General features: G+C 38.0%; 1 protein-coding gene across 4 annotated transcripts in view; it reads right to left on the minus strand.

Annotated features, from left to right (window-relative positions):
* PPARG (peroxisome proliferator activated receptor gamma) overlaps positions 1–26,097 on the minus strand; it is a 58,547-nt gene extending 32,450 nt beyond the window's left edge. The window contains exons 1-2 of one of the 4 annotated variants that reach the window (XM_034066019.1): positions 25,989–26,044; positions 20,950–21,047 (exon numbers count right to left, since the gene is read on the minus strand). The gene's annotated coding sequence lies outside the window, so the exon portion shown is untranslated. Of the gene's footprint in view, positions 1–20,949; positions 21,048–25,955 lie in introns of all 4 variants that reach the window. The other 3 variants (XM_034066018.1, XM_034066021.1, XM_034066020.1) reach the window with 3 other exon arrangements.
* Positions 26,098–27,402: the final 1,305 nt, after the last annotated feature.

Raw genomic sequence — 27,402 nt, forward strand, 5'->3', positions numbered from 1 at the left:
CCAGATCCTTCAGGAAGCCAAATACAAAGTGAGGGGGGGAGTCAACCCTCTCAGCAAGGCTGCACAGTACAGCATCAGAAGCTTGAGAAATGGTGTAAAGCCAAACACTTGAAAAGGCCAAAAGCAAGCAACTCATAAATCAGTAGGAAATGTGTTTTACGCCTGTAACTGAATTACAGCTACAAGCTGTAATTACTAAAAGCAGAGTCCATAAAATTTACTGCAATGTTTAGGAGGTAGCTGTTAATAGAAACAGCCATTCAGAGAACAATAGAGCTGCTTAAATTAAAATATATTTTCTATTCTGTGCCTATGGAAGTCACACAAAATGGTAGCTGACCTGAGTTCTTACTTGAAATAGTAGCATTTTATACCATTGTAGATTCACAAATCATTGTAAATATAAATGCAGGTGAGAAGCAAGCTCAAAAATGACACAGGCTACTCAGATAGGCTACAAATTCTACCATCCTATTTTAATTTTTTAATGTAGGGTTTGCTGCATTCTGATACTGGAGAGATATTGATGAAACTTTTAAGTTATTTCAAGATATAAAAGAAATTGATTGCAAGGCTGTGCTCAAATAGCTTAACTAGAAATTGAGAATATTAGAAGATTATAGCTGTATAAGAAGTCCTGATTTACGTATCTAAAACACTTTGTGGACAAAGGTAGCTCAGATTTAAGGGGAACAGCACTTCAAACCCATGGGAAATAGAAGTACAAGATTCTGGAAGTGGCATGGTGTTGGACTCCTGGTGGTAAAAGAAGGACTAGAACAGAAATGAAAGTGCTCTACTACAGCCACCAGACTGACAGAATACTGAGCTGTAGAGGTAATTTGTGCCCTGTTAACTCAGATTCAGGGTTTGTGGGAAAGGACCCTAAAATTGTTCTTAGAAATACCTGAGCAGCAAAACTGCAGTTTTGTGGTTATAGGCAGCTGCAATCCATGCTTTGTGAGGTGCCGGGTATTGAAACTCGGCTGAACCCTGATGAAAGGCTTATCTTCCCAGGCCTTTTGTTCAAAAATGTCTTAAAAATACCTCCCACTTTTCAAAATATAAATGATTCTTTCATTCTGTTGAACAAAAATACCCAATATCCCTAGAAGCACAAAAATCTGAAAAATAAGATATCATCTGATTGTTAATATAAAAGTCAGAATGAACGTGTGCAGATTCTGTTTGGCAAAGACCATATATTGGTATGTACAATACACATGCTTGCCTTAGGAGAGCTCAAATGTGGATCATTTTGGTTTTGAGGGATTTGAGGAAACCAGAAACACACAACATGTCTCCAACTTGCACTGGCAGTATTGTAAAACTACCTCATGATATAAAATGTGGGCGTTACTCTCTATGAGTCATTGTGATTTAAAAAGGATACTGATAGATAGGCAATGAATCACATTCAATTTTGTAATCAGAAAAAGCTGGCTTCTTAAGAGAGACCTTTGCCCCCTTTGGCAAAGCAGAACAACTAAATGTGCCAAGCTACTGAGAAGTAGGTTGTTCTTGTCATGGAAGTGGCTTCGTAAGACTGAAGGAAGTAATTGATTTTAAAGCAGACCAAAAAATGCTGTGTTGTATACAAGATAGCAAAGCTTTATCAACATGAAAGTCACAACATAATTCCATTGGCAAGAGTGCTAACATTCTCAGCCTGTGCTTGGCTCCAAGACTCAGTGTACCTTTTAGAACTGGCATTGATTTATAGTGGGCAGTCTTCACATTACTCAGGGCTAGTGAAAGTTTTACTAACTACAGGAAACTCAGTTCAGAAAGTGTACATTTGTGCAGCTTAACCCATGCTGCTTTTTTTGCCACTGACTCATTAGGAGAGAAAAACCTGCTTCCAGATTCTATGAAACTGACTTCCTGCTGTGCTAAAGAAGGGGACTAAGACAGCATTCCAGAAGCCTTTCCGTATATCCCCAAGATGCACAATAAGATAATATAATTAATTCATTTTAAAATAGAATGCCATCTAATGGATATAAACTCTTTATTAACGGCAACAAAAAGAGAAATTACCACGGAGATAAGAAGCCTTTTAATTCTCTAAGTTTTCAGTCAGATTTATAAGTTCAGTGCATGTCATTAAAAGGATTTTAAGGGGAAATTCCACATTCAGAAGTTTCATATGCAGACTTAGGCAAAAGCTGTGACTGCGCTTTCAGGTGTCAAACTTGTTTTGAAATCAATAGAAGGCTTTATAGCTTCAATATAAATGCAGTGTTTAGGCCACGGTTAAGCAAAACACTCATTTATATGTTTTATTTTGAACATTGTATTATTGCTAATGGTATTAAATACCTCCTTAAAATGTAAACACTTTAAAAAACCCAGTTCCTGGCCAAGGAAGGACTTCTTTAGCCAGGATATATTATCAAATTCCGTATCATACATGTATGCACACAAATAAACCAATAGATGTTGTAACACAGATCTACGAGAAATTAGGATTTCATAAAATTCCATATTTTCATGTAAAATTACTGTTTCTCACTAGCTGCAGTGACAAAACTGCTGACAGTTCATCAAATAAACTCACAGCTACCATGAAACACTGGTCGCAATGCTCAGCCAGATGCCTGCTGTATGGTTAAATAGGTAACAGCACTGTCCCAGAGTGCTCAAGTCTGGCAGGAAAACTATCTAGCAAACTGATACTCTGCTCACACACGACTCATTATATGAGAACTTGCAAATTCCTCTGTGGCTTCATAAGCCTTCCCCAGATTATCAAAGATTTAAGCATGTAGTATGGCAAAATGCGCAAGAAGACGTGTAAGAACTAAATTCTTGACAAGACAATCTTATGCTTCACTGTTTAGTTGGGTTCATTGGGTCATTACCACTGTGTCTTTTCATGTATTTTAATTTAATAATAATGGCCCTTATTCTTTATAAATGGTGCTTAGTGAATACTTATTAACTAAGGGACCAACTTAGCAAGAAATTTTAGACTGTATGTACTCCCTTTTGGGATTCAAATCTGAATATGAAGCTTCGATTCCTTTTTGAAGTGTTAATATACAATAATCACTATGAAAGTTAATATGTGCACAATATACAGTTAATTTTTTTTTCTTCTAAGACAACTTCAGTGCAATAAATGTTATACTGAGACTGAAGAATTTTTATAATATGAATACTTAAATAACTACTTAAAGCTTCCTCAATTAATTTGGTGTGTTAGAGAAGTTGGTGGGATCTTTTCACAGAGGCATAATACTCTTAGTAGGGAGCTTGGGATTTTTTCTTTCCTCAGCCCCTGCCATGTCAGTGCTTTTCAATGTTCACAAGACAGTAAACTGAAGTGTTGGTTCCAACAGATGAGCTAATAAGGCATACAACTGTAACAGGGTAAAGTATACTTACTAATATCCTCAGTGCAGTTCCCTGCCATGCAGAATACTGAATACTCCCGCAGGAAGAGGAGGAGAAACAAATACAACATATGAGTTTAAACTCATTCCTTGAATTAAATCCCACTTCTACAGTTTTTCCTGGCAGGCAAAGACATTGCAAATTATCCATGAAAATGCTTCTCTCTTATTGGGACGAGCTGTTTTAATCACAAAGCTGTCATCTTTAAAATACTAACACTGTAATATGTATTTTGATATGGTCAAGCTATCCATAGGGCCCATATAATTCCCTGTTTTTTATATAATAACATTTAAAATATTTTAAGTGTTGGACAGTCACTAAGTCCTAAAAGTTAAAAAGCTCCATGTTGCAAAACTGGTTCATTAATGCAGCTCAACATTATTTGTGCATTAAATACAGAAAATATCTCAGCATAACAGGGAACGCACTTCCCTAGGTATAATTATTCTTATATATAATTATATATAATTTCTGACATATACCAACTATAAGATAATACTCTCTGCATACATGTGTGTACCGCCACTAAACTCAATGATGTCAAGCTAGGTCAAACACTTCATAGCGTGAGAAAGCAGTATACAGTACCGAATAAGGCTTAATATTTAGCATTCTGATCTTCTAGATGCCCCCCAAAATTAATCTAGCACAGAAATATGTTCAGACCTTGTGTAGAATACACTTCTTTATATACTGTTACTGAAGTGTATTTTCATTAGCTGCTGAAACTCTTCTATCAGACATTTCTAAACGTGGAAGAGTACCACCAGGGATACACATACCACTTCAAAGCGTAGTGTTGCCCAACATAGTGCTGAAGGACTCTGTTTTTTACTCCATCTCAGTTGCTGGCATTCCTTTGAGCAGATAAACACCAGGCAAAAGAAAAATGGGCACCCTGCTTTGATTAGGTGTAACAGCAGGCTTTGTACCAGCCTACAGCACCAGTGCTCAACTGAAATAATTCATTCCTAAAGACAGATGAACTTTTGTGCATCTATCATCTCTTGCACAAATGTATCTCTTTCATCTTTTAAATTAGCAAAGAAAAATTAACCTTCTCCACTGTACTGAGCAGCACATAACCTGCTCAGCCACTTTTCAGCAATAGAGCAATCTCTTGTCATCTGACTACTGTACTTTTGACCCTCCAAAATATTCCCAACTGAAATATGTTGACATGTTTTTACATGTGATTCAGTAATTATTGTTCTCAGTAGTGTAGGATACTTATCATATATTTGGATCGATGCTCTTTTCGTCTCATGTACTCCATCTTCCTAAATATTCACTTTTCCAGATGACTTTAAAACTATCCCATCAAGATGACTTCAGGCTACCTACGCCAGGAGTGTAGAACCAGGGTATAAGTAGGTAAGCTTGCTTTTGTAACTGAAATTGCAGCATTGGGCAACATTGTGAGAAGTATTAATGAACACCAGTAAATTAACTATGAATTGTGTTCTAAATTTAAGTTACCTTGAACAGTTCCACTTCTGAACCTTCTATTGGACCATGAGGCAAGGGCACCAAGAGAATCTTTCCCATTCTTGGGTTTTGGGGCATCAGTATAAAATACAACTTCATAAAACATTGTAGTTTGCATTTTATTCCAGAAGAAAAATAGGTGGAAACTTTCTGAAGGAAATTTAGCACTGAAACCAGACTATCACAGATTTAGATATAGAAGAGTAATTTTAAAACCTGCATATGGCTAAGCAATAGCAATTTGAGAAAAAGAATACTAAAGTACCATCTCTAAAATGTCAAGCATAAGTTAGCACCAACTTACCTCCTTTCATGTTATGGTATTTCTTACTTTCCACAGAAATTATGGGAATTTTGTTAGGAATTGTCCATTTGATGCACTTCAGAAAAACTTTTTGTATACTGGAACTTAAAACTATAGTAAACTGCTGAACCAAAAAAAAAAAAAAAACCAAACCCAAAAGCAAACAGCTCAGGATTTGAGTTACTGGGATATAGATGATACTGAGAAGACCTAGAACAGAACAGTATTATCTGGAGTTCCAAACTAAATATAATGGGTCCCAAATATCAGTTTCTGGGCTAACAGTTCTGCTGGCAAGCTCTGTAGTCCTGGATGTCAGTGTGAACAAATCAAACTAATTAAAACTATGTCATTATTGTTCCTACCATCTAATGCTAATAAACGAAACTCCCCTTACCATTCTGAAAGCAAATCTCACAGTACATGCAGTCAGGTCATGGATTATCAGCACAATATTATAGGCTAATTCAAAACAGGGTACATGCTCAGTTGTGACACGAGGTCATGGAAGCCTTCCATTACCCACCCCTCAGGAGTTTTCTGGGAAAAGGCCCCTGTCACAAATATTTCTGAGAATGTGACACGAGTCTTTGGGAGTGGCACAGAATTTGATGGAGATACTTAACTTTTAAAAGTACTTTTCAGGGGGAGACAACCCAAAGATTCTTCTATATCCTTAAGAGAAAGATAACTTACTAAAACACAAATGGTAAGTGTTGTTTGAACCTGAACAAAAAGATGAATATTCCCCTGCAGCCTTTTGATATGAAAAAGTAGACAAAATATTGGTGGGGAAAGAACACGATCTCATCTTTCATTTCAATATCATTAATGCACATCAAAATGAACTTAAACATAACCTGGATAATGATACATTAATGCAAAATTCCACAAGGTCCTGACTTTGTTACTGATGCAGAGACTTAGTGGATGTTCTAATAACAGATCTGGCAAGGTTTGCAATTTACCATGTGATTGAAAATTTAAAAGAAGGGATTTTTTTGATCTTGTTTTCTGTTGGGTCATTCTTCCTCTATGCTATTAATAAGCTAAGAACATGTCTGCTGTGACTGGGCCCTACTTTTGTCAAGCTTTCTATTTGGAAGTAAATTTTTTTCCAATTTGTCCATTGAAATTGCCTTGCTTTCCCCATGAAAGAATGAATGTTTTCACCTGGCAAAGTATGGAATATTATTTCACACAACTCCCTTGTCCCTTCATGTGAACTGTATGTCACTCCTGCATTTCCTGGGAGGGGCATTCACCCGCAAAGCAGGGTGTATTTATATTAACATTTAAGCAAACATATATGTCTGGCAATAAACTGCACTGGTCTAGTAGCTCCATGGCTTTTGCTACTGTTCTTTGCTTCTGCACTAAACTAACATTTTAAAACCTGTGTTTGATGTTATTCTTCAGTTCTTAGTGTTGGGGATCTTTAACCCAGAGAGCCCACGCACAGCAGCTCTCGCTCTTGTCACACACTTTGGCACTGCGAGTCAGCAGAGTTTAGCACAGTGACTGACTAAGTCATTCTATTAAAGGAAGATGAGAACTTGTGCTGCTATTTTTGACAAAAAATTTTCAAGCGTTCAAATGTCATCATTTTAGGACACCAAACAGAAAATATCCATGGCTAAAACCAGTTCACTCTTAGGAAGAAGTTATTAATTTCTAGTTTAAGAATTTTGTTATTTTTATATCTAATGGTAAACAAATACTTAAATAACTAATGCTAAACAGTCACTTTTGTAGATTTCTTTGTTTCCAGCTGTAAAGAATCTACTAATATTTTACTTTATCAGTAAAGATTCTGATTGCACTCTATTTTGTATATAAATACTGTGGAGAACATGAAGTGTCTATCAGCTCTAAGCTAGAAAAACTCCATGAGTCCCACTCACCTATGTTCATCTGGATTTCATATTCTAGGAAGCTCTGTATCAGAGAGTGAGAATTGCATATAGAGATCCCAGTTCATGCAAACTTACCTGCTTTCTTTAAGTATATCAACTACCATCCCATTTGTAGCTTTGACAGCATCTGCTAGTTTCATCTAAAGCAAAAAGTTTTTTTTCAGTCTAACACTGTTTCAGGAAGATTAATAATTATAGGGTTATGCAACATTAACAGTGTTGCTACAAGCAAAGCAGAGATGTTAAATTTTAACAGCATTTAAAAGAGGGGAAGAAAGACAGAAAATTTCAGTTCCTTTCTCCGTCATGTGCTCTTGTCATCATCTTGGGTTTTCCATATTTAAAATACTTTAAGAATTTCTTCTGCAAGTACTCTAAGAGGACAGCTAGCAGCAAGTCTTTCAGATTTGTGTCATGGTAAGTAAATGCATACACCACAATTCAAGATGACGATGTATATTTAAATATTTATATTTATAGCTAACTTGTTGCATATTTTTCTAAAACATTTATGGAGTAAGTTAGTATACTGAAAAAAACCCCCAACATACTAACTTGCTGGAAAGTGTTATTTTGAATAATTGCATGCAACCGTATTTCTTTAATCTAAATGTGCATGTCATTTTCACACACAAACCACAAATCATGCACTGGAGTTCTGCCCATGCTCTGGGATACTTGATAACTGGATGGGTTTGTTTTCAGTTCAGCTATTCATCTGCAATTTGAACAGAATTCGGAGCAATATTTAACGTTGCAATAAATTAGATTGTCATACTCCATTATTCTTTTAAGAGGATTCGTTTTCGAGGCAAGCGAGTTTAGTGTGAGGAGTTAGAAGATATTGCCATGACTCTTTGTAACCCCTAAAGCAGGCTTGTGAACAACTAAATATCACGTGCCTCTGCTACACACTGAGGGTAAGTTACTGAGACTTTTTACTGTTCTAATACTTTTTAATTGCTAAAGAAAAAACAATCATTTGGAAATTTCTATATGCTGAATTTGAAACATGATCACAATACAGATGGTTGATCTCTTCAAAGATTCCATGGTATTTAAAAAGAGTCAAATTAAAATACTATTGGGATTATCACCAAAAAAATAAATTCTTAAGGGACATCTGGATTAACTCCAGTGCAATGTACTGTCATATAGAGCTGAGTATCAGGATATGAGACTTCTTGCATTCACGCTACATGAGAAACTCCCACTGAAACCTTTGGAAGAAGCATTAAAACAAGGGGCCAGAAGTGGTCTTCAACAGTACATTGCTTCCCACAGCTTTTGCTTCCTGTTCTTTGTGTAACAAGGTGTGAACATCTGTTGTAAACCTTATTTCTCTACTCTAGACAAAACAAGAAATTATTCTGCAGCAGTTTAGCTGACCCTTCACCAACAATGATAATGTGGGTTAGAGGAATATGACAAGGATGAAAATAAGGACAACAATAATCTAATTCCGTTACACCCATCTAAACTGGGAGAGCTTGGAAATTTAGATCCTGGTTTGATTTCTCACCTCCATTTTCCCCTGTCAATATATCAGCACAAAATACAGTAAACACCAAACTAGTGGCAAAGCAGAACCTGGTTTTCATTGGGTTACAAGAAAACAGTATTCACTTCACAGCTTTACACAGGCACACCTTTCCGACATAAGGATGGGCTTGTAAATATGTGGGGAATACTGTGGGAAATGAATACAATTACACAACCGTCTCCCCTGCATCTCAAGAATTCCTAAACTGTTTCAGATGTAAACTCATCCTGGACTTGGTTCATTGTTTGGAACTATGGAATATTTTGTGCAACTCTATCTGCTCACCAAGTCAGGCAAGATAATTTGGGGTCAAATACTGGCTCCCTTAAAATTGACTGTAAAATTTCTCTCAGTTTACTTAATTTACCTTTTGTGGGATGCCAATGACTGCATGGGTTTTTGAAGAGGAATTCTACCCCTCTTGGTCAATATTTGAACACAACAACCTCAAAATTGCTGCCAACACGAGCACACATACCATACTAAACAGGGCCTCAAACTGAACCTCCTCCTTCCTCAGACATTCTGAGAAAATCATTGGTTTATAACCCTAGGTTATGAAAAGTAGAAACTATTGATACTGAGATCACAATAATACATAGACTGATCAATAAATAGCTTCCTCACAAGATTTACATCTCAGTGAAAGCAGAAAAAGTTGCTCATTTCATTGTTGGTCAGATACTAAGGCCCCAGTTTATCAATGGGCTATGCTCTGTGAATTACAGAGCTCAAGTGGTTCTTGTATCTTACCAGTTGTATCTCTATTTTACTATTTGCTCTCAGATGTTAAAACCACTATTGTACGCAGTTCAAAAATACATTGTTGGAAAATTATTAATGCCCTAGTCATACAATGTCATTCTGAGGCTCCCTGGGAATTTCGATTCGCACAGCTTATTAGGATATGACCTTTCCCTTGATTTTTTATTTTAAGAGCAAGTTAACATGATATTTCCCCAGTGGGAGTTGCTGTGTTTCCTTCACAGATAAGGAAAAGAGCAATGGCAACGCTGCATAGAGACAACTTTCATACATTTTCATAGTACAGACGACTCTGTGGTCTTGACAGACATCCAAAGCATTCCTAGAGATTGAGAGGAAAGTCACGCGGCATCTTAACTAAAAAAACCCCAGGAACATAACAAAGGTATTTCCCTGGATCTTTCACCTCTTTTTTTTTTCCTTACTGGTTTCTTGTGTTTTTTTTTTTTTAATGTGATTTGAGATTGAGCTTTGAGGAACTTTAAGTCCTGTGGGCTCCCTGCATTCAGACGATCAGGGTAGCACTGCCTGAGATAATAGCTTGTTTGTGAAACACATTCATATTCCTTTGGATGTGCAATTACTACCTCTACAGCACTCTTTTTTCTTCATGATACAGATCTTGTCTCTCAAATTCACACACTTCAGCATTTCCATGCTTATTATATTAGCATATTTTTTTGTGAAGCTGATCTAAAAGCAGGAGGCTGGAAAACCAGCTTCCAAGGTTTTCCAGTGTGGCTTCCTTGGTGGTCAGTGAGAGAGGTTCCTCTAGAGATGAATTCAGAATAGGTAAAGTTGTCTCTTGCTCTAAATTATCCTGTAGAGGCAAGATCTTTCTTGCGATATGGGCTGATTATCAACTATCAAGAACAGTGTTTAAACACATCTAACAAACATTTTTTAATAGCTTAGGACAGGTATATTCAAAGTTTCTCCACCCTTATCTTGATGAAGCCCACAGAGATAGTTAAATAATTAGAAGCTGAATGATGCTGTTTATATTTGAAAATATACAAATGGTCAAGATGGCAAAAGCTAACAACTGTTACTTAGGTTTCATTCAAGAAAGAATAACTTTCTTGCTAACAGTGGGTCAATAAAGAGCCTCTACAAGGAATTAAGTATTTTGCTTTTTGGATATTCAGGGTAAAGGCTTCATGCAGTAAGCCTTTGCTATCCAAACAACATTTTTGCTTAACTACAGATACCAAAAGAAGAAAAGAAACTTATAATTAATTAAAATGAATTATTTTTGTTTTTTAACTTTTCATAGAAGTGGTTTGTTGATTTGGTACTCAGTAGGCATCCTGCATAGAAGGTCCTTATACTGATGCCACATTGTAATATAAAGTACTGCAGTATGATATAAATTCATTGTGATTATATTTGAATGTCATAGCAGTGACACATCCAACAAAACCATACAAAGGTTCAAATGATTCCTAAAACAACTTCAGGTGATTCCTAATCCAACTTGAGTCAACTTTCTGTATTTCATTGTTCTGCAGTTCTTCTCACAGTAGTGATGCACATTTTCTCCTGTAATCTGGGCATGAAAAAAAATGCTCTTTAAATTTTCCTGCAACAGCTGTTAACAGGGGGATGTCCCCGCTTAATTAAATTCATGCTTCCTGAAACAGACATTCCTCTTTCAACAACTGAAAAGAGATATGGGTTTACTACTCTAACAAACAAGAGGCAGACAGCGTTAAAACCAATTTAGATTATAGGCAGACTGTAGGAGTTAGCTTGCAATTGATCGGAGGCTAATCTGTCCCTCTTGGGTAAGTAACCTACATCACCGGTTAAAGCCCTCTATGACACTTATGTATCTAACAGAGGAGTAAACAAATCCAAACTGATAACCATTTACTGCATATCACTGTAGAGTACACTGATGTCATATATACCTAACTTTTCTGCAAACACATCTACCAAGATTCTAGAAAAATGCTAATAATATAGAAGGAAATAATTACAAGCTGAATACTACAAACTTACAGGCAGAAGTCTATTGGCTAACATCATTCTGATGGAAGAGTGTATCAGCAGGCATGTTTGAGAAGTGATTCAACAGAAATGTGTATCTTTGTCTACTCTGGTGACACAGACTCTCAATGCAGATGCATAGTGTAAGCACTAAAAGTTTATTTACAGAGGGCAGGACTGAACATTGCATGTGAACTCACTCAGACCATGATAAAGAGCTAAAGAGCTTTGTCTCCCATTAGTAATTTAAAGAATTGTGATTTGGTACTCCCAACACACCTATAATTGAATTCCTCAGTCATAAAATCACTGGTGCCAAACAAGTTCTGATATCTTTTATCAAGCCTCTTTTTTCTTGTCATTTGTTAACATATTTCTTATGGAGCTTTTCTTCTTTTTATAGATACATTTGTTTTAGTTATAAATTAACCCTGGAATTTACTCTCCCAGAGGCCACAAACTGCTTTTTTAATTCTCCTGACAAACTTTCTATATGAATTTATGATTTTGAACAATTTTGAATAACAGTTGGTGGTTCAAATACAGAGTAAGGGAAATGTCAAAAGATTGATAAAGTAATTATGAATAAACTGAAGATGTTTAGATGTTTTTCTGTGCCTTCTTCTCCAGAAGCCCTGATGAAGTTACCAAAAGGGGACATATTTGCCTGTGGGATATGTGGTGCTTCCGGTTCTGGTAATGTAAACTAAGGTACAGGCTCATTCTAAAAGGTCTTTTTAAGAAGTTCCGTACTTCAGTGGGTCTTAAAAATGGCCAACACATGCCAAAGGTATGCAGAATACTTTGGAGTTTACACTCAAGCGCAATTTGAACCATATCAATGGTTAAATCATCAATACTTTTTATCAGGGTGGTTCAAATAATGGCCATTAATAGCCTGATTTTTCAGTTGATAAATCCTAAAGAAAAAGGCTTACAATATTTGCTGGTTCCTATTGTATGTCTTTGTTGGCCTCTTTCTCTTCATCCCCAATAGCTTTGGAAAATATTGGCTTGGTTCAGTCAGAATAAACTACAGTGTAGAAGAATTTTAACACAAGATGTCTAAATTGTTAGTGTCACCACTGAAAAAAAAAAACAACAGTTTGAACTCATCCTGTAATAAATATCAGAAAATCCAAATGAAAAATTCCTAAAAGATATATCCATAGGAAACTAACTTAATTGGTTCTACTGTTCAAATAACAATTTGTGTAAGGACAGAAGAGCACTTCTTAACAGCCAGGATAATACACACAGTTTCCTTTACTGGTCCTTTTGTGCTACTCTTCGCTTCATTACAAATCAGGTAAGTCAGAAAAATGTGATTTGATTTGACGTAAGGACACCAGAAATCCATGTTTTAGTGGTTTAATTCCTGGATTAGTTAAGACTTCCCAAGGTGAAGCAATTTGAAAAAAAAAAAAAAGCCTTAAAGATTCAGAAAACAGGAAATGATCTTACGGAACTTTGCATTTCTGGATTCCTCTTCCTGATCCAGTTCAGACTAGCTGTTGCTGTGCTGCTGCGTGCACCGCCTGTAACAACGTGCTGATCTAATCCAGTGGGTGGTGGGTTCCAAATGACACTGGTTTGGTTTTAACAAAATACTTTCAAAATGACTCTTTAATTCAGAGTAACAGAAAGGATTAAGGAGCCCTGGGGCACTTTTTCCCCATCTCTAGTTTTCCATATTCAAGACAATGTTCTTCCTGCAAAGGAAAACAGAACTTCCTTCTCTAGATGCTGTTTCTCAGATTGCCAGTCAGTTATTTGAAGTTAAAATGGTAAATTTTTTGTCTCACATTGTGCTTTGGGTCTCTGATTTGTTACATTTCTATTAGTGAGGGAGTGCCACATCCACTTGAAAAATGTTAGAACTTGCTTTATACTTCTTGAATGTTTAAATCTATTTAGTTACCTATAGAAGGTTCTTGCTGTATCTTTGTTAAGTCTAACAAAACATGGTATTTTCTGCTCCTTTAATTGAATCAATAGTGACACAGCTGAAAGGATTTTAACAGTCAAAATATTTATCAATTTTTACAACAGAAATGAAGTTTAAAATAGTGGCCACGTTGTAAAATATTTTAGCTCTCAACTCTTCAAGCCTTAAAATACGCATCCATCTGTCTAAATTTTACAACTCTGTGCTTTCTAATTAAAACAAAATAAAATATCTATGACTTTTTTTGTTGACAATAGTTGGGGAATATCACTCAGTCTGCTTTGGCCCTTCTATACCTGTGTAGTCCCATTAAAATCAATGAGATGGTGAGCGTAAAGGTCAGATTGCACCAACTACCCTGAAGGCTCAGCACCATAAATTATGCACCAGTATAACCATCTCCTCTCACACCTTGTGTACACATTTCATAACTTTGTTTGCCCTGTGTACTTTCACTTGAGTCAAAAGGAATTTTCAGAGCAAACAAGTTGTAATGTATTCTTTAAAGGTGAGTTACAATGTTGGTTATCTGTAGTTCTTGGATCAGACAGTAGGACACCAATAATTTCAAAGGTTTTTCATATTTTTTTGAGTAATGACAATGTTATAGATACGTATTTTACTAATGTCTGCCCAGATCATGGAGAAATAGAGGGTGAGTTTTGCCATTATGCAACACAAGCTCTGGTAACAACTTGATCTGTCACCAGGGGTTAAAAAATATTTCAGGAGTATTTTTGAAGATTTTAGGCTTTATGATATATGCCTTTATATTTATTTATATGACAGCCAAATGGATGTATAATATGGACTAAAATGAAATATATATGTTTTTCTTTTCATAAAATGCCAACCATCTACAGCCTCTCTTTTGCCAGATACACAACTTCCATTACTTTCTTGCATGCCATAAACTTCCAAACTTACAAAGATCTCCAAGTTATAAATCATTAATTTTTTGGAGCTAAAAATCTATGAATGGATCATTAAGCATACCTTGTCTGGGTCCATAGTCAGGGAGAAACTTATAAAGGAAATTATAACAAATCTGAGAGGCACTGAAGCTAATTCAGTTTCAGCTATACCAATAAACTAAAGCCTACCAGGACTCCTACTCTGGGCATCTTTGTTCCACTTGCATTATCAAACTCTTTTAGTCATAAAAAAGTGGGTGGCAATTACCTAAATGGCCCATTGGAAATGGTCCATGGCTCATGTTAAGTCCCACAGTATTGCTGGACATTGATTGCACGGTTCTTAGTCGCCTGAACTGAAACTGAACCAGGGACAATTCTAAGAATTTAACCACTTACCAGTCCAATCCCTGAGCCTGTGCCCAAGTTACAGCACTTTTTAATTTCCTAGTATGGATCAAGCCTTTAAATTCAATTGGACCTCTCTGAAAAAGGGAATATAATTGCTTTGGGGTTTTGTTTTGTTTTTCCTCAAATTCAACAAGATGTTTAATTTTGCATCAGCTTTTTTTTTTACTCTTAAATTTGGTCCTACTTTCTTCCTGCAAGCTGACAACACCTGTAGTAGGTGCTCTTAGCTTTCAGAAAGTGAATCATGCAATTCTGAAGACATCAGCATCAGGGAGAATGTGAGTAAAGCTCTAGAACTCCCATAAGCCTCAGGAAACATGCTTTTCCTTTGTACATCATTTTATTGAGCACTAATATAAGATCTACTGTACCATTTTTCCCAAACTTGCACTTCATTTCAGTGAAATGAAATATCAGAATTATCTGTGCAAAAAGAAACTGCAGAGATGGAAAACTCTTAAGACACAAGTTACATTCCTGATAGACAGACAAACTAGCAAAATGATCAAATTTCTGTAATGGTCGTGTAACGTTTACCTATTTATCTTTGTACCACATGAAAACAGAAGAAATTTTGCTGCTTCAAAAGCCCACCAAAAAATGGCAATACTATAGCAAACTGGAAAGTGCTTCCTATTTATCTCATCATCTACTCTGAGAATAGGTAACATGTACTGGATACAATTACCACCTCAGAATCACCCTAGCTTCAAGGGGCTAAAATAATCTTGTAGAAGGCTCATAGAAGAAAACTGACTATTCCTCAGATAGACTGTAGAGCATCAAAGTGCATAACAGAACATATCGGGAATAATGGCTCATAGATGATGAAGGCAAGAAAATCCTGTGGGATGGCAGTATCTCTTCCCAACACATCACTCATCTCTGCAGTAAATTTCTTTTTTTTTTCTCTCCAATTTATTTTCAGGAATTCTTCAGGAAGTCAGAAGATGCTTTCTTTGAGCTCTGCTCTACAGTTTATATGAGCTACTCAAATTAGCAAATAGCGCTGTTCAGTATTTAGCCTGCATTGCCTTTCATTTCCATATTCATAGCTAAGTGAGCACTCTCACCATTTTGAACTCCAAAGAATTCCTTTCTCCCACAGTGTAACTGCCAGGTATAATTACTACATTCATTAGCCCTTCCTGGAGTAACTGTCAGGAAAGCACAACCAAAGTGCATCAATTCCTTCTTCCTCCTTGCTTCTTTAATCTGCTTTACTTCCAGGACAATTAGAGTACCTCCCTACTTTGTTTCTCCCCTTTACACTGGGTCTGTCACCTTACTCTCCTCAAAATTTTTCCTCCCTTTATTCCTCCCTTCAAAATGAAGATTTGAGGAGGAGGGGGAGAGATTGTCCTACTGTTTCTTACTGTTTTCATGCCTACCAACTTGTTGTGGGTTTGCGTTTTGGGGGGGGGGTAAGGTTTTTTTTTAATCCATTCATTTTGACATAGGGAGCCTCATTGTAGAGTTATTTCAGCAGTGACAACAAAAGAGTTACTCTCCTGTCTAAGGGTCAAGCTTCAGCAGAAATTTAAAATTGCCACATGCTGCATAACATTGTGCTGTGCCTTCCTGTTAGTGCGGGGGGGAGGAGACAGGAATCCACAGCACAGCCTGCGTCAGAGAATGTAGTCACACTACAGAGTATCAAAGTTAGTGTATGTACAAGTTATTGTTACTTTAAACTTACCTCAGCCTTCAGCAATATTCACTGTCTGTTCTCCTGTCCTTTGTGACAGGAAAGCTGTCACTTGTTGTTAGCATATCAGACAGTTCCTGTTCTCAAAGGAGTAATAAATAAAGCTAGATTTAAAAAACAGAGCAAACTTGGGCAGAGAAAGAACAATGAGTAGGAATGCCAAAATACAGTGAAAGACCACGTTATGGCATTGTCAGCATATCTTAAACCAAGAAAAGCTGAAAAATCTCTTAAGAGACCAGACAGAAGAATTCAAAATCAAGAAGGTTCCAACAATAAATGTTAAACTTCAAGAAAGAAATTCAAGCATCTGTGTTTTTAAAGAATTTCCCTGAGGTTTTTTAATACCTTCTTTGGCAAAGATAAAAAGGGATAAATAAATAAAAACAACAGTCTCAGCAAATCTTCCCACTGCCTTGCTTACAAATGTCCTTCAATTCATTAATTTCCTTTCCTGACATTTACTGTGGACAATTTTGTTACTTTTTCCCAGCTCTCTTCTCTGCTGGGCCTCTGAAGTCCCACATTGACCTTAGATCCCTGTCTTAATCCACCACAGCATTTAATCTAATCATACTGAACACCAGTAGCCTCTATTCAGATTAAAGATATTCTAGCTATTTCCCAATATTTTAAAGCCAGAGCCTATCTTAACATCACACATTACTCCACCTACTTTGCACAAATTTTGTTGCATGGATATTTTTGTGTGTAAAGCAGCAAAATACTGTTGATAATGGTTTTCTGTTTTAAAAACAGAATTGATAAAATCTACAGAAAGCAGTTTTCTGGGTTTTCATTTGATCTCTCACCTACTCAGAATTGGCACCCTGGTGACCCAGAAGAAGAATGGAAAGAAATGCACATGACTTCCCCATCCTCAATATTACATCATGAAGGATGAAACAGCATATTGTGTACAGCTCAGAGGGCTGCTGGGCTGTGTGTGACTCTTCTCTTGCATAAAAAAAATGCTTTTCTTAACAAAACTGTGACTCATTAAAAATTTGACAGATACCATATTCCAATGCATAGATCAGTGAAAACAACGACAGACCATTAGACACACTCATTTCACAATGGGCTCAGCTCTGCGAGCTCTGACATTAGCATCCGAAGGGGTTTTCAGAATAAATTAAAACATGAAGTTTGTGGGAAAAAAATATCTTTAATATTCTATTTTTGGATTAAGGTTTTCATTGCCAAACATTTTCAAGAAGACATGCCTAAAAGAAAAGAGCTTTCTTGGAGGAAAAATGGGCTCTTGATGGTGAAGCACTTCAAGCACTATCATAAATTCCTGCCTATGCCAATTGTGCTGTAGTAACTATTTCTTAATTAGTAATCCTGATCTAAGAAAATAATTCCTCAAATGTCAGTACCTATGTCAGAAAGTAACTTGCATAACCTGAAGTTTTATCCCATCTAGGCTGAGTAAAACCTAAAGCAGTGTGATGACTTCAAGTGTATATTTTATATGAGGTATAGGGGTATTTGATTACCATAACCCCCCCAAACTAAACAAGATCTTGTGAACATAATAAATATCCACCACACCCAGTTTAACTGGGTAAAGTTAGCTAGCCTGATCACATGAGGCAGACCCAAAGAACAAGTCTTTGGGCAGTGCCCAAAGGAAACTGTGCGAGGAACCCTCTTGGGTCTCTTATTCACCATGCCATAATGTTCTTCTCTGCATCACAAAAACAATTAACCAGTTCAAGACAATTGGCAAGCTCACATCATAGTTAACACTCCAAGAAGCTTGCAAAACAGAACCAAGATCAATTGGCAAGCTAATCATAGAAAGAAAGTGTGGAATTTGCTTGCAATAGCATTTCTGAAGTGCGAACATCCAAATAATTAAAAGAAAGGCAAGCTAGGAATTCATAACTGAGCTTCCATAAGACTTTTGGAAATTATTTTGCATTGCCTTGATAAATACTTTAAAACCATTGTTACAAACCTGAACCTTTCAAAGTAATTTTTCAATGTTTGCTTATTTATTATTTTAAATTCAGCAGCTGTCATACTAAACTTTTGGGTTACTGATTCTGAAACTTAGTTTGTAGTTAATTGTAACAAGTTAGCTTAGATCTTTAGTAAAATAATCTATTCCAGGCCAGTTTAGCAATTCTGGCAATAGCTCTAGTGTAAATGTAAAAATAAAAGAAAGAAATCCAGGAAAATAAAGCTCTCTAATGTTGCTTATTTTATTCAGAGAAGCGGTTTAACATGGAATTGATTTAACATGGAATCTTTTTGTTCTAAATAAAGCGTAAAGCTTCATCTTGTTTATCATCTCAAAGCATCTTCAGCAACAGCTGTGAATTCTGAAAGTGAAAGCATATTTGCACACCTTCTGTTTCCACACTCTTTAAACCATATTCTAGGCAAAACTCAAAATCCTGCACCCCACAATACGCAGCCATTTGTCAAACACTTTTTCTGTTGACAGTTCCTATGGGATATTTAAAATAAATCGAATGCTACCCTGCTTTTCTTAACGATTCTGATAATTTTTAAAATAAAATACACTAACATGCCTTGATGTACAAATGAGGCATCTCAGACATGCAGTTTAAGCGTAAATGATGGCATTCAGGAATGCTGATAGAGAAGAAGTACAGTAAAATCCCCACAGAACTTTAGTGACTCAGCGAAGCAAATCCACCCTCAGTAGTTAACTTCAGCAAGATCGGAGGAAGAGCTAAATCACTAGGGCAGTACAAGAACTCTGTTTCAGACATACTAAAAGCTAGAAAGCAACTAAATAAAGTATTTTTTTCCTGGTCTGGGAGGGAATGAGAACCTCAGCCTGTGGCCTCTTTAAAATTCCTCATGATTCTATTAAATATGGTCTGGAATAAGGTTAGAGAATAAAGATAAAATTCTGTATAAATAAAGCAACCTTTTGCCCTCACGTACTTCTGTACTTGCTTATCTGTAGATTTCTCCGGGTGTAAGTGAAAATAAAACTTGGCTTTATATTTTTCTTTACATTCTTAGGTAGGATTAAAAATGAGTTTAGCAATATACCACATAATAACATGCTTCTATTAAATTTAAAAACAGAGATTCAGCATAAAATTTTGTAGCTGAAATACCACTGTAGTGAAGAGTGAACAGTAACTCCAAGTAAAACATATTCAAGATGAAAGGATAAACTCTACAGTTTTATTTACTGTAGACATAAAAAGGCAGTACCTAAACCTATCAGGAAGAAATATGTACATTATGAAAGGCAGTAAATAGAAGTGGCTGCATTTTTCCACAAGCCCCCATATTAGATAGCACCACAAAGCACCAGGTCGAGGTAGTAAAACCTGTTTTTCTGACCACCCCTACTAGAAGATCTTGGTGTGAGTGTTAAAGCCTGTAATTAACATTTTTCTTTTCATAGTTCCTTTTTTTGGTGTAGCAGAGTGACTCTTTTGGTAGTCTGACATATGTTTCAAACCACTATGGCTGAGAACTGATTTCACAGAGGTATTAAAATATTCTCCTAGCTTAAATATTGAAAACGTACATCATTCCGTTCATATACAGACAGCAACCTAAGTTCAAAGCCTCTCAAACTTCAAAACTGCTACTTCACAACCATGAATAGTTACAGCAGTTACACAACATCACTGTTCAATAAATCTAAATAAACACACAAGTACTATGGACTTATAATGCAATATTATAACATAAAATCCTATTTTATGCAATGCAGTGTAATCACATATTGTGTAAAAAGTTTAAGACAAGATCATAATTCTGGGCAGGGCTACTTTGTGCAAATACAAAATTCTATGAAAAGTAATTTGTTCAAACTCAGAGGAAAAACACAGGACAGTGAGAAAATTTCCACCACTCACACTTATTCTCTATGGCTGTTCTGTGACAGCTGAAAGTGTTTGTATGAAAATAACATATTTAGAATATTAGAGACACACAGGTAAGTCAGAGGAATTGTAGCTGGAGGTCTCCTATAAAAGTACTATGGGATTCTTGCAAAAGGGAATCTAAAATACCTCCCAATCAGACTTGTGATACAGACGAAAGCCATGAGTCCCCATGGAGCTCATGAAATTCCAGTAACGCATACAACAGCATGAAGTATAAAATTTTCCTCCGGTAATAGCTGTTATAAAGCCAGACCTAGAACACTCATCTAATTTGAAGGTCTGGAATAAACTAACACCAACTGCAGTGTCTGTATCAAAATGTTAGTATTTCATTTAGCGCTAAAATATGTTAAGAAATTGATCACATAAATTTCAGAACAAAAGGCAGATAAATATACTACTCCTGTTACACTGGCGTTTCTTAAAGACTTTACAGAATAATATGTAGGACTTTTGCTATAATACATATTCATGATTATTTAATTTCAGGCATTTAGTCTCACTGAGCAAGCAGCAATTCATTTAGAGTCAGACCCTGTATTTTCAGTATAAGAAAACCAGAGTAAGTAGTAAGGAATGAGAAAAAAGAGTATACAGGGCAGAATTTCTAAGCTGCACATAGCTTGCAGACCTAACCCTACTGAAACAGCAGAACTGCCACTGACCTGGATGAAGCTGGCACTGGCACTGCTAGACTCTATGCATCTTCCAATAAACCATCATCATCTTTCTTTGATACCGTGGAATGTTCTGTGTATTTTTTCTGTTGGAATATTACCCAATATTTATTATACTGTTATCAGATGCTATATATAGCCTTTCAACATTACTGAGATAAGCCATTCTATAACATAGGGTTAATATATTACCTACACACGTATATCCCCCATGACTTCATACATAACCATACACACATGTTCATCTCAGCAGCCATCAAGCGTACCTGTGCCTGAACATACATCCACAAAGCTACGTAAGCTTTGTGTTTTTTAAATTGCTAATTATCAACCAGCAGAGTAGACTTTGGGATTCATAGACTTGAATTCATAGACTTTGTCCTGAGTGTGCAGACCGCATGGCAAGGAGGTGATCTGCTTAGTCATGAGGGAAGAGGGTTGCTTATGCAAGTCCACGAAGCATCATCTGTACGGCGATTCCAGAAATTCTCAGCCTGCCTTTTGAGGTAATTATCTATCTTTCCCTTTGTAAGCAGGATAGTTTTCCTATTTACAGTGAAATCTAGTGAAACTGCAAACTAAAACCAGCCCATATTTAGAGAATAGGGTGCTGCTTAAAAGTTTAGTTTTTTTTTTTTTTTTGCTATAAATTTGGGGATTTGATGTCATACACAGACCTAACTTTTTGTATTTGTTATGACACAGACTGGAATCTATTAACTTTGTAAGAATCTGTTACTGTTGTAAACATAAATCAATACACTGAAATCTTAAATTAAAAGTTTTGCATCAATCTCACTATGGCAATGTGTCCCTCTTGTAAATCTGTAACTATACACATTCTCATGCCATAGAGCATGTAGTATTATGGATATGTACAACTTCTTCATCTGAGTGAGTAACAAGATGGCCTCAATCTTGACTAGGCTGCTAGGTACTAATGCAACACAGGTAATTAAAAATATCTATATAGTTCATGTATCATGAATTTTAATTAGAGAATGATGTAATTCTTTGGTTCGGTTCTATAGAGTGGTTTAGGAGAGGACAAACAGGCCAAGTAATATAATGGAAGGTGTGGGTGGAGTGGGAGAAAAATGTGAACCTCATCAAATTGGCTTAAGTTCTGCAAAAATTCTTAGATATGAAGACTGCAGAATAGGCCTTGCTGCTGCTTTTCCCCCTTTTTCCAAACTAAAAGAATAAAAGCCTACATTAGATTTAGTTGTATATTTCAAGGAATCACAGAATGGTCTGGGTTGGAAAGGACCTTAATGTCAACTAGTTCCAGCCCCTTGCCATGTGCAGGGGCACCTCACACTAGTGTGTTTCTAGGTTTTCTCTTTAAGAAAGCCTTGGCTTAACATCTGCAGAAGCTCAGGTGATGTAGGCTCTGCTCCACCTGCAGATCCAGCCCAGTGCCAATCCCTGCCTGAGTACATGAGCTTTGCCAGAAGAGGGGCAGGATCACACAGGTAACCAAGAAGAGCTGTTACTGTACGTATCTTCACACGAGCTGGGCACTGTGGTACAATCAGAAATATGTCAGACTTTTTTCCCCCTCCACTTTGATAACAAAGAATAAATATAAGCAAATATTTGCCTTTTGATGTGAGAAGATCTGACATCTTTGTAGTAACAGGCAAAAGAGAAGTCCGTATTGCAGTAGAAGACCTGATGCTGAAGTAGAAATGTAGTCTTTCCTATGGTTGCCACATGTGTTTTCTCCTTCATGTCTCCTTATGCCTGCAAGATGTGAAAGCATCCCAAGCCCCACTCACCACAGGTGCTAGTAGTAGGGTGACAATTTGCTTTGCACCTGCATTTTCTACATGCTTTGACACTGGAACCTGACAGAAAACACAACTGAAAAAAGATGGACTGTCCCTCCTAATAAAAAAAGCAGGTGTGTGTGTGGGAATAGACAAAAGAAATGCAAGAGCATTACCATTGAATGTAGGACTCCATTTACATTTCACAGTCCTGGGAATCTAAATATCTGACAAGCAAATCTTATGGCTCTTTCATTTCTCATTCTGCCTTGGAAAAGCCTACAAAAAAAGGGGGGGGGGAGTTTTTTTCCCCAAGTGATTTGTAAGAGTTAAATGAAAACCTTAAAACCAGACCAGTTAATGGAAACCCCAACTTTTTCTTGTGGCATGGGTATGTAGGACCTGGGTTTACAACAATGTTCTCTTGCTTTGGATTATTTCTAACTTTTTCTTTTGTTAGTTCACAAAAAAAAAGTGATATAAAAAGAACATTTGGTATGAAATAGATATAGGTCTAGATTAGGTATGGTATAGATATAGGTATAGATCAGGTATGAAAAATAGATCCCTGCTGTTAAAGAAATACACAGCATTACGGAAACTCAGGATGGAATAATTAGCACTCATCATACAGTATCATGCTAAATTCAATAAGCCTATAAGTGATTAATAAATAAAACTAATAGCAATAACTAATGGGAAGGATTGTATCCATAACTTCAAAAGAACCTAGCATGGGGAGTTTCTAATTGTGTTTTAATTTTGCTTGAGTAATTGCACTGGAAACTGTTTTACTGCATGCCAAAGGAGAATCCAGCAATAATCCTTGTGACAAAAGCTAGTAAAAGAAACTCAAATTTTGAATATCATATGTGCACAACAAGCGATTTACAATTAGGCTATCAAAAACTGGCTAGAAATATGCTCAACATCAATCTTAACAGATTATATGTTAAAAAATAAAACCAAAAGAGAGCCTCAGCAATCAAGGTGGGGAAAAAAAATCATTACGTATACTTTCATTATTTAGTCCAGCTTTGATAAACACAGTTTTTTTGTCCTACTTTTAAACTTTTCCTTGTTTTTACACTATAAATTTTTGTGAAATTAATTTAATTAGCCACTGGTATAAGTAGAAAATTGTACTGAGAGTAATTGAAGCTGAGTCTGAGTTCGTGTTATTGACTTTGAAATGGACTTCAGGTTGTTTCAAAAAGCTCACAGAAGAGTCAGACTAAGAGGCAATGTTGAGAGCGGGTGTTTTCATTAGTGCCATAAGGAAGGTTAAAAAGCACAGCTCCAATATTCTTCAATTAAATTCTAACATTTTGCCACCTTCATTCTTAGTGATAATGGAATTTGCATTGAATGCTGGTGTTTAACAAATTATATTATCCAGGAATTTGACATTTGAAGCATTTCTAAGAAATATATCCTCTCTTAAGGCTGTTTAGAAGTATATAATCTCTGAACCACTAGGAGTTAATAGCTATTTTATGAGACCAATGCCTAAGAATATTCAAATTCAAAAGCGACCTCTGTAAATATACCTTTAAATTGTATTTCTGATTGGTTATCATTCAAAGTCCATGCCAACTATTTTTTCAACTCTGTGTCCCCTTGACAAGTCCATGCTTATACCACATGACTGAACACACTGCTGAGTGATTTCTTATAATCTCGTAATTAAATCTCTAAGCAATTTTTACAGCAAGTTGTTTTTTTTTTCCTGCGACAGCCAAAGAGAATAATGATGTCAAACACACGACTTCATGCAGCAAATTCTGATATTAATGGGAGCACAACATATGAAACTTCTTTCCAAAGGAAGGCACCGAGTATCATGTGCCATAGTGTCCTGGGTTCAGCTTAAACCGTGACACAGTTACTTGGTGTACACTGGGAATTTTTAGTTAACTAGTAACAAATCATAGTAACCTGTTAAAAGGTAAATTACTGATTAAATTATGGACTAATTGGTACCACACTTATTTTCATTTTTTATGGCACATTTCAATCATGTTCCAGAGCAAAACTTGCCAGAGATGGGGCAGCAGGTCACAAATACGAGGCTAGCCCACAACCTTAGGTATCTCAAGGATAATTATAATTGATCCTTCTGATTTAAAGGAATCTCGACTCCACAGTGTGTGAAGAAATTGATAAGTTCCTGGGCTTTTCATCAGAATAAGTACAAGTCTTACATCACTGATATTAATAAATACATCACTGTTAAGTCAGTGCTGCATTGTCATGTCCTGGGCTTTTCATCAGAATAAATACGAGTCTTACACCACTGATATTAATAAATACATCATTGTTAAGTCAGCGCTGTATTGTCGTGTGTACAGAGTGCCCCAAAGTTACAACACCACAGGAACTTGCACTCTCCAGTTGTAGAATACCCTGGAGAGAAATGACACCAAGAAGATTACAAAATGCTCCTGCAAACCTGAGGCATGCCATCAAGACATAATATATTTCAACATAGCATCTCAGTTGTTGCAGGCTCCCCGGCTTTCTGCGGTTGAGAAATTTAAGGGGGGGGAAACCAAAAACATGGCTGTTCATTCATTGAGTGAGCCAGGTGAGCACCAGCGCTTCCCTCTGCGCTCCTTCCGAGTGCAGTAGGAATGGGCGCCCTGCGGTATGCCCTGAGTACATCCCTCCATCCCCGTCGCCTCCACCTCGGCAGGAGGTTACCCACCCGCTGCGCCGGTCGCAGCACCCCGCTCCCCTCCCGAGGCTCGTTCCCTGCCTGAGTGCAGCACCATGGACACAGCGCCCGGCTCCCGCCCCTCGGGGGAGGCCGCCCGGCCGGGCCGGGCAGCGCCGCGGGGCGCACCTGGAGCCCGGGCCGCGGGGTCCTCCCGCCGCCTCGTTGACGCCCACCGCGGGGCAGCCCCGGCCGCTCTCCCCGCCCACACGGCCGCCGGTAGCCCGTGTCCCCTCAGGGCCGTGCTCCGCACACGCCGGTTATCCCCGCTGCTCTGGTAAAAGCGCCCTAACCCCGCACCCTTCCCTCCCGCCACTCCGAACACCCACGGCACCACAACCTCTTACCCGGCCCGGGGCGCAGCTTCCCCCGACCCCCAGCAGCCCCTCTGAGCTCCACCACCCCTCTCCAGACGGAGGCGCCCCTCACGATGCCCCCCCCCCCCCCTCCCGCAGCCACGTCTCCCTCAGCGCGGAGCTCTGCCCGTGCCTCAGCTGCCCCCTCACCTCAGGGGAAGGTTCCCCGCTGCCCGCACTGACCTGGCGCTGTCAAGTCTCAGCGACAGAAACTGTTCCCTTCTGGTGGGATAAACTCCCCCGCTCGGCCCGTCCTACCGGGCAGGCACCGCCCCTGCCGGCCGGCACCGCCTCCTCAGTCCCACACGGCCGGCGCTGAGGGGCGAGCCGCCGGCGGGAGATGGGCTCGGGGGGCGCGCTGTGGGGCGGGGCGGGGGCTGAGGTAACCGTGCTGAGGGACCCGGGCTGAGGTACGGGCGGCGGCCGCGGGTATGACACCGAGATGGACGGGGTGAAGCTGGCCCCGGAGCGCGACCCTGAGGACGCGGCGGCGGCGCTGCTGCTCCTGCCTCTCCTCTTCACACCATGACCGTTCGCCCGAGCCACTTCCCTCCGGGTCCGTGCTCGCTGAGCGACGCCGCAGGAGTGTACCTGAGGGCAGCCCGCGGGCCGCTGAGCGGGTCTGGAATTTGATCTCTGCTCTCTGTAATCTCCTGTAACTGAAAACACAGGGTTTTTTTTCCGGCTGCTAACTGCTTTCCTTTTGCATTCCCGTTCTCCAGCTAACTCCTCTGCGTTGCCTGTAGTTGGCTTGGTCACCTCACGGCAGTTTGTACCCCACTATGGCAGGAGTAAAGGCTTTTCTGAAAAGATTCTTAGCAGTGACAGAGGTAAATTGCATTTATTTTTCCCTTCACTTTCTTATAGCTACAGATCATCTCCCCCCCACACCATTATCCCCCATTCCCTCCTCCCTCCAGGAATGCAGAGAGAAATGGTACAGGCAGGGTTCGGTAAGGCTCAGTGGAGAGCAAGTTCCAACAAGCATGTAGCCTCTCTCTATTTCACCTCTGAATCTCTTAAAAAGAAGCTAGATGTGGAAAAAAAAAGTCGTAAGATCAACAGGCTTTAGAGAGTCATCTTGTAAGCTGAGATGCCCCAGGATACAACAGTTTATCTTTAAAAACTGTTGATCTCTTGGACATCACTAGGAGATTCAGAGGATCCGAACTTCATCTCATTATCATTCTTAGTCATCAAGCATTTTGAAAGAGAGCCTACATTTGCTTTATTATTTGTATACTGAAGGCAATTTATAGATTAGAGTTGAATACGTCAAAATACCTGCTCTACTTATAGATACTAACATCGCCTACAGCCTTTTGTTTATGAGAACAGTCTTTCTGTCTGTAGAGGCTTGAAGCCTCGTGCTAATTTTGTTGAGAATTAACTATTTGTATAGGCTTGAAGTAAGTGTTACTTCTGCCTTGACATATCAAGGGTTGGGTTGTTTTTTTTTAATCGATGCTTTTCCCCCATCCAAATTTTTTAGCCTGGAAATCCTTTGTAAACTGTTTTGTTTGTTTGTTTAGCAAACATCAGTAATACCTGTTCAGTAATACCCTGGCTCAGAATTAGGAGCCAGGTACTAGAAACA

Source organism: Melopsittacus undulatus, chromosome 9, assembly GCF_012275295.1.
Source record: "Melopsittacus undulatus isolate bMelUnd1 chromosome 9, bMelUnd1.mat.Z, whole genome shotgun sequence".
NCBI classification, from domain to species: domain Eukaryota; kingdom Metazoa; phylum Chordata; class Aves; order Psittaciformes; family Psittaculidae; genus Melopsittacus; species Melopsittacus undulatus.